This window comes from Idiotropiscis lumnitzeri, chromosome 12 (assembly GCF_059441095.1).
Source record: "Idiotropiscis lumnitzeri isolate Australia: NSW breed Sydney's pygmy pipehorse chromosome 12, RoL_Ilum_1.0, whole genome shotgun sequence".
Taxonomy (NCBI): domain Eukaryota; kingdom Metazoa; phylum Chordata; class Actinopteri; order Syngnathiformes; family Syngnathidae; genus Idiotropiscis; species Idiotropiscis lumnitzeri.
Window position 1 is genome coordinate 3,309,080 of NC_142402.1, and position 17,080 is coordinate 3,326,159.

The 17,080-nt window shown below is 45.8% G+C and overlaps 8 non-coding genes across 8 annotated transcripts; 3 read left to right on the plus strand and 5 right to left on the minus strand.

The window, feature by feature from the left end:
- Nucleotides 1-1,075: 1,075 nt before the first annotated feature.
- Nucleotides 1,076-1,146, plus strand: trnag-gcc (transfer RNA glycine (anticodon GCC)). The gene has a single exon. It is a non-coding gene; the product is annotated as a tRNA-Gly (tRNA).
- Nucleotides 1,147-2,329: 1,183 nt separating this feature from the next.
- Nucleotides 2,330-2,401, minus strand: trnap-agg (transfer RNA proline (anticodon AGG)). The gene has a single exon. It is a non-coding gene; the product is annotated as a tRNA-Pro (tRNA).
- A 1,958-nt stretch (nucleotides 2,402-4,359) lies between these two features.
- trnag-gcc (transfer RNA glycine (anticodon GCC)) lies at nucleotides 4,360-4,430 on the plus strand. The gene has a single exon. It is a non-coding gene; the product is annotated as a tRNA-Gly (tRNA).
- A 1,191-nt stretch (nucleotides 4,431-5,621) lies between these two features.
- On the minus strand, nucleotides 5,622-5,693 carry trnap-ugg (transfer RNA proline (anticodon UGG)). The gene has a single exon. It is a non-coding gene; the product is annotated as a tRNA-Pro (tRNA).
- A 3,404-nt stretch (nucleotides 5,694-9,097) lies between these two features.
- trnap-ugg (transfer RNA proline (anticodon UGG)) lies at nucleotides 9,098-9,169 on the minus strand. The gene has a single exon. It is a non-coding gene; the product is annotated as a tRNA-Pro (tRNA).
- Nucleotides 9,170-12,591: 3,422 nt separating this feature from the next.
- On the minus strand, nucleotides 12,592-12,663 carry trnap-ugg (transfer RNA proline (anticodon UGG)). The gene has a single exon. It is a non-coding gene; the product is annotated as a tRNA-Pro (tRNA).
- Nucleotides 12,664-14,821: 2,158 nt separating this feature from the next.
- On the plus strand, nucleotides 14,822-14,892 carry trnag-gcc (transfer RNA glycine (anticodon GCC)). The gene has a single exon. It is a non-coding gene; the product is annotated as a tRNA-Gly (tRNA).
- Nucleotides 14,893-16,075: 1,183 nt separating this feature from the next.
- Nucleotides 16,076-16,147, minus strand: trnap-agg (transfer RNA proline (anticodon AGG)). The gene has a single exon. It is a non-coding gene; the product is annotated as a tRNA-Pro (tRNA).
- Between the last annotated feature and the right edge of the window lie 933 nt (nucleotides 16,148-17,080).

The following is a 17,080-nucleotide window of genomic DNA, read 5'->3' on the forward strand; positions in this document are numbered from 1 at the left end:
AAGCCGAATAGGAGCACCTCTTCCGCCCGGGCAGGAGCGGAGCGTGAGGCTGTCAGTTATGAATGAATAAATATATAAATGAAGAATGCCACCTTTCATTTCACTGTCATGATCCGTGCCTGTCATGCCGCGTGTGTTTTTGTTTTTTCAGCTGTGTGGGCATTCCTCCAGCGATCGTCTCGCGCCATGCCGTCAGCTGCTGCGAGACGCGCTGATTACACTGACTATATTGTGATTATAATAAATATCTTTGTATCACCACCTTTTTTCCCGTGTCTGCGTTTGGAGAGTCCTGCTCAACCCTCCAGCTCTGCTGGAGGATCATAACATTCACAGGGCACACCGGACGGCGTACCAGCAGGTAAAAGTCGAAGTAATTAAATAAATACAAAAAGAAGTAATTGAATAAATACGAAAATAATGGCTGGGGAATAAAAAATAAGTTTTAATAATAATTTGTTTTTTTTTGTTATAACATGAATTTCACACTCTCTCTCTCTACCCATATATATATATATATATATATATATATATATATATTTATTTATTTATTTTTAAGCATTTTTGAAGGTGCGCCGCTACTTCGCGGATTTTCAGTTTTCGCGGGTGGTCTCGGTCCCCATTAACCGCGATAACCGGGGTATTACTGTATACCCGTAGTCCAACAAGCCAAAGTGCTTGCCACAAAGTATCGAAATCAGTTAACTTTATTGATTGTAGTCATAATTAATGTCAAGTGGTGGTGTTCCAACTATCAGAATCGCCACAGCTTAGTCTCATAATACTCAAATTTGGTATCTCACTGTAACATTATCAAACGTAATTAGGGTTTTCTCAATGTATTAATACAGGCGCGTATTATCGCAATGTATTGTTGGGGATCGTTCGTGCATCTTCCAGTATTTAATCGTTTCTGCAGAGTGATCTTACCGTTAAAGAAATGTATCGTTCACTTGATGCATTGCATACATGGCAAGAACGCTACATTTTAAGAAGGAAAAAACATGCATTATCAGGGCCAGATAAAACGTTTTCTATGGTGGACGTCTCTATTCTATTGGACAAGAACTATTAAGCATTGGTTGTTCAGTGGTAGAATTCTCGCTTGCCATGCGTGAGGCCCGAGTTCAATTCCCGGCCAATGCAATATGTTAGGCTGCGTGGTTACGCGTCAATTGCTATCATAATGTGTTGTCAGGCAGCGCCATCCCTGGTCTGTTCTCACCTGCGAATATGCCTTGTGTCATAACAACTATGTCTGCGGTCACCCTCATTATTGGGGGCGGGCATACAAAACTGTCTACCAGTTTTTAGAATATCAATAACATCCCATTTTCTAATGTGGAGACCCTAGGCTATTTGTCAGAACCTGCTGATGTTTTTACAAATCCGCTTTTTGGCCTAATTTTAGCAATTGCTTTTAATCAGGAGGTTTTTTCTTTTTAGTTGCAGTAAATTATTGCAAGTTCTGTTAATGGGACTGATCAAATACAAGGTTGGACGTGCTTTAAAAGGATACTGATGGACGGGGACGCAGGACGATTATTCTATAAAGTAGAAAGTATGCAGATCGGGGATTTTCATTTAATTCTGATGAAAAGGAGAGAGTGGATGACACCCCGAGTCTTAACCTGACCAGAGGTGGAAACTGAGGTATTGTCAAGTGTCATGGGAAAAACTGTCACTTTTGGCTTGAGAGGACTTGGTACCTATCTGTAGGATTTCAGTTTTATCATTGTTAAGTTGCAGAAAATTGGATGAGAACCAATAATAAATTTCGGGGAAGCAGTCAATAAATGGAGGAACCCGGAATAATGGCAGTTGATTATGTGGAGAGGTAGAGCTGAGTGTCATCTGCATAACAGTGGGAGTGTAGGTTTAGTTTGTGAAATATCTTGACAAGAGGTAGGGTATAGATAAAGAATGTCATGGAGTCTGTTCAGGAGGATGGTTTTAGAAATTGTATCGCAAGCTGCTATCAGATCAAAGAGGGTGAGAATGGTGATTAGGCCAGAGTCGGTTGCCGGTGATTTTGATCAGTGTTGTTTCTGTACTGTGGAGGGGTGGAAACTAGAGTAGAAATGTTCTAAGAGGTTGTAGGAGCTGATTTTGGACTGTAGCTAGGTAGCTAATGTCATTTCCAAGATTTTTGAAAAAAATGCGCGATTGGACCTAGGTTATTGAAATTATAAGGAACTCAAGCATTTTTTTGGGAGTACTCGGGGTACAGTCTCAGTTTTGTTGTTTCATGTTAGTTTTTCCACCATCTCCCTGTATAGATTTGCATCAAAATTATGAGTTGACTAAGCGACGATACCGACACTGAGATGGGCTCGTCCGGGATTTGAACCCGGGACCTCTCGCACCCTAAGCGAGAATCATACCCCTAGACCAACGAGCCACGTTTAGCTGGGTAACTGACTGTTGGCCGCAAGCCTTCATCGACACTAAGACCCCGGATTTGAACCTGGAACCTCTCCCAACCAACCCTGAATTTACACTTAGAACCTGTTTGGATTTGAACGAGAAACCACTCACAACCATACCCAGAGCCCAATGAGCCACCTCCAATTGATGACATGCTCGTACCAGCGAAGAACCATTCCTATCAGTACGGAAGATTCAGGTGAACTCAAAGTAATCCAGTGTAATGATGGTCTTGTTTTGGATTTGAAAGAGGGTCCTCAGTGAGAATTACAGTAATACCCCGCTACTTCGCGGTTCACCTTTCGCGGCTTCAGTGCTTCGCGGGTCTAAAAAATATTCGGAGGCATTGTAGTTTCGCCGAGCGGCACGAGGGGGCGCTGGAGCGGTTAGACGGCCGGCGTGCGCCGAAGAGGAGAGTGGACGAAGAAGAGAGTGGACGAAGAAGAGAGTGGACGAAGAAGAGCAAGTTCCCCCGGACACGATTGGTGGCGACGTTTCGCGCGGTTCGGACCGTACCAGAGTTCCGGCCGGCGTGCGTGGCAGTTAAGCCGTAGAGGAGCACCTTCCCCGAGCACGGGCGGTGTCAATCGGCCCCTAAGTTTAACCGAATGGAAGCTCCGGAGGAGGAGGGCATGCTCGCGTCACAGTAAGCCGTAGTGGAGCACCTTCCCCGGGCACGGGCGGTGTCAAGCGGCCCCTAAGTTTAACCGAATGGAAGCTCCGGAGGAGGAGGGCATGCTCGCGTCACAGCAAGCCGAAGAGGAGCACCGTCCCCGGGCACGGGCGGTTCCAAGCGGCCCCTAAGTTTAACCGAATGGAAGCTCCGGAGGAGGAGCGCATGCTCGCGTCACAGTAAGCCGAATAGGAGCACCTCTTCCGCCCGGGCAGGAGCGGAGCGTGAGGCTGTCAGTTATGAATGAATAAATATATAAATGAAGAATGCCACCTTTCATTTCACTGTCATGATCCGTGCCTGTCATGCCGCGTGTGATTTTGTTTTTTCAGCTGTGTGGGCGTTCCTCCAGCGATCTTCTCGCGCCATGCCGTCAGCTGCTGCGAGACGCGCTGATTACACTGACTATATTGTGATTATAATAAATATCTTTCTATCACCACCTTTTTTCCCGTGTCTGCGTTTGGAGAGTCCTGCTCAATCCTCCAGCTCTGCTGGAGGATCATAACATTCACAGGGCACACCGGATGGCGTACCAGCAGGTAAAAGTCGAAGTAATTAAATAAATACAAAAAGAAGTAATTGAATAAATACGAAAATAATGGCTGGGGAATAAAAAAGAAGTTTTAATAATAATTTGTTTTTTTTTTGTTATAACATGAATTTCACTCTCTCTCTCTCTACCCATATATATATATATATATATATATATATATTTATTTATTTTATTTTTTTTATTTAAGCATTTTTGAAGGTGCGCCGCTACTTCGCGGATTTTCAGTTTTCGCGGGTGGTCTCGGTCCCCATTAACCGCGATAACCGGGGTATTACTGTATACCCGTAGTCCAACGAGCCAAAGTGCTTGCCACAAAGTATCGAAATCAGTTAACTTTATTGATTGTAGTCATAATTAAAGTCAAGTGGTGGTGTTCCAACTATCAGAATCGCCACAGCTTAGTCTCATAATACTCAAATTTGGTATCTCACTGTAACATTATCAAACGTAATTAGGGTTTTCTCAATGTATTAATACAGGCGCGTATTATCGCAATGTATTGTTGGGGATCGTTCGTGCATCTTCCAGTATTTAATCGTTTCTGCAGAGTGATCTTACCGTTAAAGAAATGTATCGTTCACTTGATGCATTGCATACATGGCAAGAACGCTACATTTTAAGAAGGAAAAAACATGCATTATCAGGGCCAGATAAAACGTTTTCTATGGTGGACGTCTCTATTCTATTGGACAAGAAGTACTAAGCATTGGTTGTTCAGTGGTAGAATTCTCGCTTGCCATGCGTGAGGCCCGAGTTCAATTCCCGGCCAATGCAATATGTTAGGCTGCGTGGTTACGTGTCAATTGCTATCATAATGTGTTGTCAGGCAGCGCCATCCCTGGTCTGTTCTCACCTGCGAATATGCCTTGTGTCATAACAACTATGTCTGCGGTCACCCTCATTAATGGGGACGGGGATACAAAACTGTCTACCAGTTTTTAGAATATCAATAACATTCCATTTTCTCATGTGGAGACCCTAGGCTATTTGTCAGAACCTGCTGATGTTTTTACAAATCCGCTTTTTGGCCTAATTTTAGCAATTGCTTTTAATCAGGAGGTTTTTTCTTTTTAGTTGCAGTAAATTATTGCAAGTTCTGTTAATGGGACTGATCAAATACAAGGTTGGACGTGCTTTAAAAAGATACTGATGGACGGGGACGCAGGACGATTATTCTATAAAGTAGAAAGTATGCAGATCGGGGATTTTCATTTAATTCTGATGAAAAGGAGAGAGTGGATGACACCCCGAGTCTTAACCTGACCAGAGGGGGAAACTGAGGTATTGTCAAGTGTCATTGGAAAAACTGTCACTTTTGGCTTGAGTGGACTTGGTACCTATCTGTAGGATTTCAGTTTTATCATGGTTAAGTTGCAGAAAATTGGATGAGAACCAATAATACATTTCGGGGAAGCAGTCAATAAATGGAGGAACCCGGAATAATGGCAGTTGATTATGTGGAGAGGTAGAGCTGAGTGTCATCTGCATAACAGTGGGAGTGTAGGTTTAGTTTGTGAAATATCTTGACAAGAGGTAGGGTATAGATAACTTATGTCTAGGAGTCTGTTCAGGAGGATGGTTTTAGAAATTGTATCGCAAGCTGCTATCAGATCAAAGAGGGTGAGAATGGTGATTAGGCCAGAGTCGGTTGCCGGTGATTTTGATCAGTGTTGTTTCTGTACTGTGGAGGGGTGGAAACTAGAGTAGAAATGTTCTAAGAGGTTGTAGGAGCTGATTTTGGACTGTAGCTAGGTAGCTAATGTCATTTCCAAGATTTTTGAAAAAAATGCGCGATTGGACCAAGGTTATTGAAATTATAAGGAACTCAAGCATTTTTTTGGGAGTACTCGGGGTACAGTCTCAGTTTTGTTGTTTCATGTTAGTTTTTCCACCATCTTCCTGTATAGATTTGCATCAAAATTATAAGTTGACTAAGAGACTGGGCGACCATACCGACACTGAGATGGGCACGTCCGGGATTTGAACCCGGGACCTCTCGCACCCAAAGCGAGAATCATACCCCTAGACCAACGAGCCACGTTTAGCTGGGTAACTGACTGTTGGCCGCAAGCCTTCATCGACACTAAGACCCCGGATTTGAACCTGGAACCTCTCCCAACCAACCCTGAATTTACACTAAGAACCTGTTTGGATTTGAACGAGAAACCACTCACAACCATACCCAGAGCCAAATGAGCCACCTCCAATTGATGACATGCTCGTACCAGCGAAGAACCATTCCTATCAGTACGGAAGATTCAGGTGAACTCAAAGTAATCCAGTGTAATGATGGTCTTGTTTTGGATTTGAAAGAGGGTGCTCAGTGAGAATTACAGTAATACCCCGCTACTTCGCGGTTCACCTTTCGCGGCTTCAGTGCTTCGCGGGTCTAAAAAATATTCGGAGGCATTGTAGTATCGCCGAGCGGCACGAGGGGGCGCTGGAGCGGTTAGACGGCCGGCGTGCGCCGAAGAGGAGAGTGGACGAAGAAGAGAGTGGACGAAGAAGAGAGTGGACGAAGAAGAGCAAGTTCCCCCGGACACGATTGGTGGCGACGTTTCGCGCGGTTCGGACCGTACCAGTGTTCCGGCCGGCGTGAGTGGCAGTTAAGCCGTAGAGGAGCACCTTCCCCGAGCACGGGCGGTGTCAATCGGCCCCTAAGTTTAACCGAATGGAAGCTCCGGAGGAGGAGGGCACGCTCGCGTCACAGTAAGCCGTAGTGGAGCACCTTCCCCGGGCACGGGCGGTTCCAAGCGGCCCCTAAGTTTAACCGAATGGAAGCTCCGGAGGAGGAGGGCATGCTCGTGTCACAGTAAGCCGTAGAGGAGCACCTTCCCCGGGCACGGGCGGTTCCAAGCGGCCCCTAAGTTTAACCGAATGGAAGCTCCGGAGGAGGAGGGCATGCTCGCGTCACAGTAAGCCGAAGAGGAGTACCGTCCCCGGGCACGGGCGGTTCCAAGCGGCCACTAAGTTTAACCGAATGGAAGCTCCGGAGGAGGAGCGCATGCTCGCGTCACAGTAAGCCGAAGAGGAGCACCTTCCCCGGGAACGGGCGGTTCCAAGCGGCCCCTAAGTTTAACCGAATGGAAGCTCCGGAGGAGGAGGGCGGGCGTGTGTCACAGTTAAGCCGAATAGGAGCACCTCTTCCGCCCGGGCAGGAGCGGAGCGTGAGGCTGTCAGTTATGAATGAATACATAAATAAATGAAGAATGCCACCTTTCATTTCACTGTCATGATCCGTGCCTGTCATGCCGCGTGTGTTTTTGTTTTTTCAGATGTGTGGGCGTTCCTCCAGCGATCGTCTCGCGCCATGCCGTCAGCTGCTGCGAGACGCGCTGATTACACTGACTATATTGTGATTATAATAAATATCTTTGTATCACCACCTTTTTTCCCGTGTCTGCGTTTGGAGAGTCCTGCTCAACCCTCCAGCTCTGCTGGAGGATCATAACATTCACAGGGCACACCGGACGGCGTACCAGCAGGTAAAAGTCGAAGTAATTAAATAAATACAAAAAGAAGTAATTGAATAAATACGAAAATAATGGCTGGGGAATAAAAAATAAGTTTTAATAATAATTTGTTTTTTTTTGTTATAACATGAATTTCACACTCTCTCTCTCTACCCATATATATATATATATTTATTTATTTATTTTTAAGCATTTTTGAAGGTGCGCTGCTACTTCGCGGATTTTCAGTTTTCGCGGGTGGTCTCGGTCCCCATTAACCGCGATAACCGGGGTATTACTGTATACCCGTAGTCCAACGAGCCAAAGTGCTTGCCACAAAGTATCGAAATCAGTTAACTTTATAGATTGTAGTCATAATTAAAGTCAAGTGGTGGTGTTCCAACTATCAGAATCGCCACAGCTTAGTCTCATAATACTCAAATTTGGTATCTCACTGTAACATTATCAAACGTAATAAGGGTTTTCTCAATGTATTAATACAGGCGTGTATTATCGCAATGTATTGTTGGGGATCGTTCGTGCATCTTCCAGTATTTAATCGTTTCTGCAGAGTGATCTTACCGTTAAAGAAATGTATCGTTCACTTGATGCATTGCATACATGGCAAGAACGCTACATTTTAAGAAGGAAAAAACATGCATTATCAGGGCCAGATAAAACGTTTTCTATGGTGGACGTCTCTATTCTATTGGACAAGAAGTACTAATCATTGGTTGTTCAGTGGTAGAATTCTCGCTTGCCATCCGTGAGGCCCGAGTTCAATTCCCGGCCAATGCAATATGTTAGGCTGCGTGGTTACGCGTCAATTGCTATCATAATGTGTTGTCAGGCAGCGCCATCCCTGGTCTGTTCTCACCTGCGAATATGCCTTGTGTCATAACAACTATGTCTGCGGTCACCCTCATTAATGGGGACGGGGATACAAAACTGTCTACCAGTTTTTAGAATATCAATAACATTCCATTTTCTCATGTGGAGACCCTAGGCTATTTGTCAGAACCTGCTGATGTTTTTACAAATCCGCTTTTTGGCCTAATTTTAGCAATTGCTTTTAATCAGGAGGTTTTTTCTTTTTAGTTGCAGTAAATTATTGCAAGTTCTGTTAATGGGACTGATCAAATACAAGGTTGGACGTGCTTTAAAAAGATACTGATGGACGGGGACGCAGGACGATTATTCTATAAAGTAGAAAGTATGCAGATCGGGGATTTTCATTTAATTCTGATGAAAAGGAGAGAGTGGATGACACCCCGAGTCTTAACCTGACCAGAGGGGGAAACTGAGGTATTGTCAAGTGTCATGGGAAAAACTGTCACTTTTGGCTTGAGTGGACTTGGTACCTATCTGTAGGATTTCAGTTTTATCATGGTTAAGTTGCAGAAAATTGGATGAGAACCAATAATACATTTCGGGGAAGCAGTCAATAAATGGAGGAACCCGGAATAATGGCAGTTGATTATGTGGAGAGGTAGAGCTGAGTGTCATCTGCATAACAGTGGGAGTGTAGGTTTAGTTTGTGAAATATCTTGACAAGAGGTAGGGTATAGATAACTTATGTCTAGGAGTCTGTTCAGGAGGATGGTTTTAGAAATTGTATCGCAAGCTGCTATCAGATCAAAGAGGGTGAGAATGGTGATTAGGCCAGAGTCGGTTGCCGGTGATTTTGATCAGTGTTGTTTCTGTACTGTGGAGGGGTGGAAACTAGAGTAGAAATGTTCTAAGAGGTTGTAGGAGCTGATTTTGGACTGTAGCTAGGTAGCTAATGTCATTTCCAAGATTTTTGAAAAAAATGCGCGATTGGACCAAGGTTATTGAAATTATAAGGAACTCAAGCATTTTTTTGGGAGTACTCGGGGTACAGTCTCAGTTTTGTTGTTTCATGTTAGTTTTTCCACCATCTTCCTGTATAGATTTGCATCAAAATTATAAGTTGACTAAGAGACTGGGCGACCATACCGACACTGAGATGGGCACGTCCGGGATTTGAACCCGGGACCTCTCGCACCCAAAGCGAGAATCATACCCCTAGACCAACGAGCCACGTTTAGCTGGGTAACTGACTGTTGGCCGCAAGCCTTCATCGACACTAAGACCCCGGATTTGAACCTGGAACCTCTCCCAACCAACCCTGAATTTACACTAAGAACCTGTTTGGATTTGAACGAGAAACCACTCACAACCATACCCAGAGCCAAATGAGCCACCTCCAATTGATGACATGCTCGTACCAGCGAAGAACCATTCCTATCAGTACGGAAGATTCAGGTGAACTCAAAGTAATCCAGTGTAATGATGGTCTTGTTTTGGATTTGAAAGAGGGTGCTCAGTGAGAATTACAGTAATACCCCGCTACTTCGCGGTTCACCTTTCGCGGCTTCAGTGCTTCGCGGGTCTAAAAAATATTCGGAGGCATTGTAGTATCGCCGAGCGGCACGAGGGGGCGCTGGAGCGGTTAGACGGCCGGCGTGCGCCGAAGAGGAGAGTGGACGAAGAAGAGAGTGGACGAAGAAGAGAGTGGACGAAGAAGAGCAAGTTCCCCCGGACACGATTGGTGGCGACGTTTCGCGCGGTTCGGACCGTACCAGAGTTCCGGCCGGCGTGAGTGGCAGTTAAGCCGTAGAGGAGCACCTTCCCCGAGCACGGGCGGTGTCAATCGGCCCCTAAGTTTAACCGAATGGAAGCTCCGGAGGAGGAGGGCACGCTCGCGTCACAGTAAGCCGTAGTGGAGCACCTTCCCCGGGCACGGGCGGTTCCAAGCGGCCCCTAAGTTTAACCGAATGGAAGCTCCGGAGGAGGAGGGCATGCTCGTGTCACAGTAAGCCGTAGAGGAGCACCTTCCCCGGGCACGGGCGGTTCCAAGCGGCCCCTAAGTTTAACCGAATGGAAGCTCCGGAGGAGGAGGGCATGCTCGCGTCACAGTAAGCCGAAGAGGAGTACCGTCCCCGGGCACGGGCGGTTCCAAGCGGCCACTAAGTTTAACCGAATGGAAGCTCCGGAGGAGGAGCGCATGCTCGCGTCACAGTAAGCCGAAGAGGAGCACCTTCCCCGGGAACGGGCGGTTCCAAGCGGCCCCTAAGTTTAACCGAATGGAAGCTCCGGAGGAGGAGGGCGGGCGTGTGTCACAGTTAAGCCGAATAGGAGCACCTCTTCCGCCCGGGCAGGAGCGGAGCGTGAGGCTGTCAGTTATGAATGAATACATAAATAAATGAAGAATGCCACCTTTCATTTCACTGTCATGATCCGTGCCTGTCATGCCGCGTGTGTTTTTGTTTTTTCAGATGTGTGGGCGTTCCTCCAGCGATCGTCTCGCGCCATGCCGTCAGCTGCTGCGAGACGCGCTGATTACACTGACTATATTGTGATTATAATAAATATCTTTGTATCACCACCTTTTTTCCCGTGTCTGCGTTTGGAGAGTCCTGCTCAACCCTCCAGCTCTGCTGGAGGATCATAACATTCACAGGGCACACCGGACGGCGTACCAGCAGGTAAAAGTCGAAGTAATTAAATAAATACAAAAAGAAGTAATTGAATAAATACGAAAATAATGGCTGGGGAATAAAAAATAAGTTTTAATAATAATTTTTTTTTTTTTGTTATAACATGAATTTCACACTCTCTCTCTCTACCCATATATATATATATATATATATATATATATATATTTATTTATTTATTTTTAAGCATTTTTGAAGGTGCGCCGCTACTTCGCGGATTTTCAGTTTTCGCGGGTGGTCTCGGTCCCCATTAACCGCGATAACCGGGGTATTACTGTATACCCGTAGTCCAACGAGCCAAAGTGCTTGCCACAAAGTATCGAAATCAGTTAACTTTATAGATTGTAGTCATAATTAAAGTCAAGTGGTGGTGTTCCAACTATCAGAATCGCCACAGCTTATTCTCATAATACTCAAATTTGGTATCTCACTGTAACATTATCAAACTTAATAAGGGTTTTCTCAATGTATTAATACAGGCGTGTATTATCGCAATGTATTGTTGGGGATCGTTCGTGCATCTTCCAGTATTTAATCGTTTCTGCAGAGTGATCTTACCGTTAAAGAAATGTATCGTTCACTTGATGCATTGCATACATGGCAAGAACGCTACATTTTAAGAAGGAAAAAACATGCATTATCAGGGCCAGATAAAACGTTTTCTATGGTGGACGTCTCTATTCTATTGGACAAGAAGTACTAATCATTGTTTGTTCAGTGGTAGAATTCTCGCTTGCCATCCGTGAGGCCCGAGTTCAATTCCCGGCCAATGCAATATGTTAGGCTGCGTGGTTACGCGTCAATTGCTATCATAATGTGTTGTCAGGCAGCGCCATCCCTGGTCTGTTCTCACCTGCGAATATGCCTTGTGTCGTAACAACTATGTCTGCGGTCACCCTCATTATTGGGGGCGGGGATACAAAACTGTCTACCAGTTTTTGGAATATCAATAACATTCCATTTTCTAATGTGGAGCCCCGAGGCTATTTGTCAGAACCTGCTGATGTTTTTACAAATCCGCTTTTTGGCCTAATTTTAGCAATTGCTTTTAATCAGGAGGTTTTTTCTTTTTAGTTGCAGTAAATTATTGCAAGTTCTGTTAATGGGACTGATCAAATACAAGGTTGGACGTGCTTTAAAAGGATACTGATGGACGGGGACGCAGGACGATTATTCTATAAAGTAGAAAGTATGCAGATCGGGGATTTTCATTTAATTCTGATGAAAAGGAGAGAGTGGATGACACCCCGAGTCTTAACCTGACCAGAGGGGGAAACTGAGGTATTGTCAAGTGTCATGGGAAAAACTGTCACTTTTGGCTTGAGTGGACTTGGTACCTATCTGTAGGATTTCAGTTTTATCATGGTTAAGTTGCAGAAAATTGGATGAGAACCAATAATACATTTCGGGGAAGCAGTCAATAAATGGAGGAACCCGGAATAATGGCAGTTGATTATGTGGAGAGGTAGAGCTGAGTGTCATCTGCATAACAGTGGGAGTGTAGGTTTAGTTTGTGAAATATCTTGACAAGAGGTAGGGTATAGATAACTTATGTCTAGGAGTCTGTTCAGGAGGATGGTTTTAGAAATTGTATCGCAAGCTGCTATCAGATCAAAGAGGGTGAGAATGGTGATTAGGCCAGAGTCGGTTGCCGGTGATTTTGATCAGTGTTGTTTCTGTACTGTGGAGGGGTGGAAACTAGAGTAGAAATGTTCTAAGAGGTTGTAGGAGCTGATTTTGGACTGTAGCTAGGTAGCTAATGTCATTTCCAAGATTTTTGAAAAAAATGCGCGATTGGACCAAGGTTATTGAAATTATAAGGAACTCAAGCATTTTTTTGGGAGTACTCGGGGTACAGTCTCAGTTTTGTTGTTTCATGTTAGTTTTTCCACCATCTTCCTGTATAGATTTGCATCAAAATTATAAGTTGACTAAGAGACTGGGCGACCATACCGACACTGAGATGGGCACGTCCGGGATTTGAACCCGGGACCTCTCGCACCCAAAGCGAGAATCATACCCCTAGACCAACGAGCCACGTTTAGCTGGGTAACTGACTGTTGGCCGCAAGCCTTCATCGACACTAAGACCCCGGATTTGAACCTGGAACCTCTCCCAACCAACCCTGAATTTACACTAAGAACCTGTTTGGATTTGAACGAGAAACCACTCACAACCATACCCAGAGCCAAATGAGCCACCTCCAATTGATGACATGCTCGTACCAGCGAAGAACCATTCCTATCAGTACGGAAGATTCAGGTGAACTCAAAGTAATCCAGTGTAATGATGGTCTTGTTTTGGATTTGAAAGAGGGTGCTCAGTGAGAATTACAGTAATACCCCGCTACTTCGCGGTTCACCTTTCGCGGCTTCAGTGCTTCGCGGGTCTAAAAAATATTCGGAGGCATTGTAGTATCGCCGAGCGGCACGAGGGGGCGCTGGAGCGGTTAGACGGCCGGCGTGCGCCGAAGAGGAGAGTGGACGAAGAAGAGAGTGGACGAAGAAGAGAGTGGACGAAGAAGAGCAAGTTCCCCCGGACACGATTGGTGGCGACGTTTCGCGCGGTTCGGACCGTACCAGAGTTCCGGCCGGCGTGCGTGGCAGTTAAGCCGTAGAGGAGCACCTTCCCCGAGCACGGGCGGTGTCAATCGGCCCCTAAGTTTAACCGAATGGAAGCTCCGGAGGAGGAGGGCACGCTCGCGTCACAGTAAGCCGTAGTGGAGCACCTTCCCCGGGCACGGGCGGTTCCAAGCGGCCCCTAAGTTTAACCGAATGGAAGCTCCGGAGGAGGAGGGCATGCTCGTGTCACAGTAAGCCGTAGAGGAGCACCTTCCCCGGGCACGGGCGGTTCCAAGCGGCCCCTAAGTTTAACCGAATGGAAGCTCCGGAGGAGGAGGGCATGCTCGCGTCACAGTAAGCCGAAGAGGAGCACCGTCCCCGGGCACGGGCGGTTCCAAGCGGCCACTAAGTTTAACCGAATGGAAGCTCCGGAGGAGGAGCGCATGCTCGCGTCACAGTAAGCCGAAGAGGAGCACCTTCCCCGGGAACGGGCGGTTCCAAGCGGCCCCTAAGTTTAACCGAATGGAAGCTCCGGAGGAGGAGGGCGGGCGTGTGTCACAGTTAAGCCGAATAGGAGCACCTCTTCCGCCCGGGCAGGAGCGGAGCGTGAGGCTGTCAGTTATGAATGAATACATAAATAAATGAAGAATGCCACCTTTCATTTCACTGTCATGATCCGTGCCTGTCATGCCGCGTGTGTTTTTGTTTTTTCAGATGTGTGGGCGTTCCTCCAGCGATCGTCTCGCGCCATGCCGTCAGCTGCTGCGAGACGCGCTGATTACACTGACTATATTGTGATTATAATAAATATCTTTGTATCACCACCTTTTTTCCCGTGTCTGCGTTTGGAGAGTCCTGCTCAACCCTCCAGCTCTGCTGGAGGATCATAACATTCACAGGGCACACCGGACGGCGTACCAGCAGGTAAAAGTCGAAGTAATTAAATAAATACAAAAAGAAGTAATTGAATAAATACGAAAATAATGGCTGGGGAATAAAAAATAAGTTTTAATAATAATTTTTTTTTTTGTTATAACATGAATTTCACTCTCTCTCTCTCTACCCATATATATATATATATATATATATATATATTTATTTTATTTTTTTTATTTAAGCATTTTTGAAGGTGCGCCGCTACTTCGCGGATTTTCAGTTTTCGCGGGTGGTCTCGGTCCCCATTAACCGCGATAACCGGGGTATTACTGTATACCCGTAGTCCAACAAGCCAAAGTGCTTGCCACAAAGTATCGAAATCAGTTAACTTTATTGATTGTAGTCATAATTAATGTCAAGTGGTGGTGTTCCAACTATCAGAATCGCCACAGCTTAGTCTCATAATACTCAAATTTGGTATCTCACTGTAACATTATCAAACGTAATTAGGGTTTTCTCAATGTATTAATACAGGCGCGTATTATCGCAATGTATTGTTGGGGATCGTTCGTGCATCTTCCAGTATTTAATCGTTTCTGCAGAGTGATCTTACCGTTAAAGAAATGTATCGTTCACTTGATGCATTGCATACATGGCAAGAACGCTACATTTTAAGAAGGAAAAAACATGCATTATCAGGGCCAGATAAAACGTTTTCTATGGTGGACGTCTCTATTCTATTGGACAAGAACTATTAAGCATTGGTTGTTCAGTGGTAGAATTCTCGCTTGCCATGCGTGAGGCCCGAGTTCAATTCCCGGCCAATGCAATATGTTAGGCTGCGTGGTTACGCGTCAATTGCTATCATAATGTGTTGTCAGGCAGCGCCATCCCTGGTCTGTTCTCACCTGCGAATATGCCTTGTGTCATAACAACTATGTCTGCGGTCACCCTCATTATTGGGGGCGGGCATACAAAACTGTCTACCAGTTTTTAGAATATCAATAACATCCCATTTTCTAATGTGGAGACCCTAGGCTATTTGTCAGAACCTGCTGATGTTTTTACAAATCCGCTTTTTGGCCTAATTTTAGCAATTGCTTTTAATCAGGAGGTTTTTTCTTTTTAGTTGCAGTAAATTATTGCAAGTTCTGTTAATGGGACTGATCAAATACAAGGTTGGACGTGCTTTAAAAGGATACTGATGGACGGGGACGCAGGACGATTATTCTATAAAGTAGAAAGTATGCAGATCGGGGATTTTCATTTAATTCTGATGAAAAGGAGAGAGTGGATGACACCCCGAGTCTTAACCTGACCAGAGGTGGAAACTGAGGTATTGTCAAGTGTCATGGGAAAAACTGTCACTTTTGGTTTGAGAGGACTTGGTACCTATCTGTAGGATTTCAGTTTTATCATTGTTAAGTTGCAGAAAATTGGATGAGAACCAATAATAAATTTCGGGGAAGCAGTCAATAAATGGAGGAACCCGGAATAATGGCAGTTGATTATGTGGAGAGGTAGAGCTGAGTGTCATCTGCATAACAGTGGGAGTGTAGGTTTAGTTTGTGAAATATCTTGACAAGAGGTAGGGTATAGATAAAGAATGTCATGGAGTCTGTTCAGGAGGATGGTTTTAGAAATTGTATCGCAAGCTGCTATCAGATCAAAGAGGGTGAGAATGGTGATTAGGCCAGAGTCGGTTGCCGGTGATTTTGATCAGTGTTGTTTCTGTACTGTGGAGGGGTGGAAACTAGAGTAGAAATGTTCTAAGAGGTTGTAGGAGCTGATTTTGGACTGTAGCTAGGTAGCTAATGTCATTTCCAAGATTTTTGAAAAAAATGCGCGATTGGACCAAGGTTATTGAAATAATAAGGAACTCAAGCATTTTTTTGGGAGTGCTCGGGGTACAGTCTCAGTTTTGTTGTTTCATGTTAGTTTTTCCACCATCTCCCTGTATAGATTTGCATCAAAATTATGAGTTGACTAAGCGACCATACCGACTCTGAGATGGGCTCGTCCGGGATTTGAACCCGGGACCTCTCGCACCCTAAGCGAGAATCATACCCCTAGACCAACGAGCCACATTTAGCTGGGTAACTGACTGTTGGCCGCAAGCCTTCATCGACACTAAGACCCCGGATTTGAACCTGGAACCTCTCCCAACCAACCCTGAATTTACACTAAGAACCTGTTTGGATTTGAACGAGAAACCACTCACAACCATACCCAGAGCCAAATGAGCCACCTCCAATTGATGACATGCTCGTACCAGCGAAGAACCATTCCTATCAGTACGGAAGATTCAGGTGAACTCAAAGTAATCCAGTGTAATGATGGTCTTGTTTTGGATTTGAAAGAGGGTCCTCAGTGAGAATTACAGTAATACCCCGCTACTTCGCGGTTCACCTTTCGCGGCTTCAGTGCTTCGCGGGTCTAAAAAATATTCGGAGGCATTGTAGTTTCGCCGAGCGGCACGAGGGGGCGCTGGAGCGGTTAGACGGCCGGCGTGCGCCGAAGAGGAGAGTGGACGAAGAAGAGAGTGGACGAAGAAGAGCAAGTTCCCCCGGACACGATTGGTGGCGACGTTTCGCGCGGTTCGGACCGTACCAGAGTTCCGGCCGGCGTGCGTGGCAGTTAAGCCGTAGAGGAGCACCTTCCCCGAGCACGGGCGGTGTCAATCGGCCCCTAGGTTTAACCGAATGGAAGCTCCGGAGGAGGAGGGCATGCTCGCGTCACAGTAAGCCGTAGTGGAGCACCTTCCCCGGGCACGGGCGGTTCCAAGCGGCCCCTAAGTTTAACCGAATGGAAGCTCCGGAGGAGGAGGGCATGCTCGTGTCACAGTAAGCCGTAGAGGAGCACCTTCCCCGGGCACGGGCGGTTCCAAGCGGCCCCTAAGTTTAACCGAATGGAAGCTCCGGAGGAGGAGGGCATGCTCGCGTCACAGTAAGCCGAAGAGGAGCACCGTCCCCGGGCACGGGCGGTTCCAAGCGGCCCCTAAGTTTAACCGAATGGAA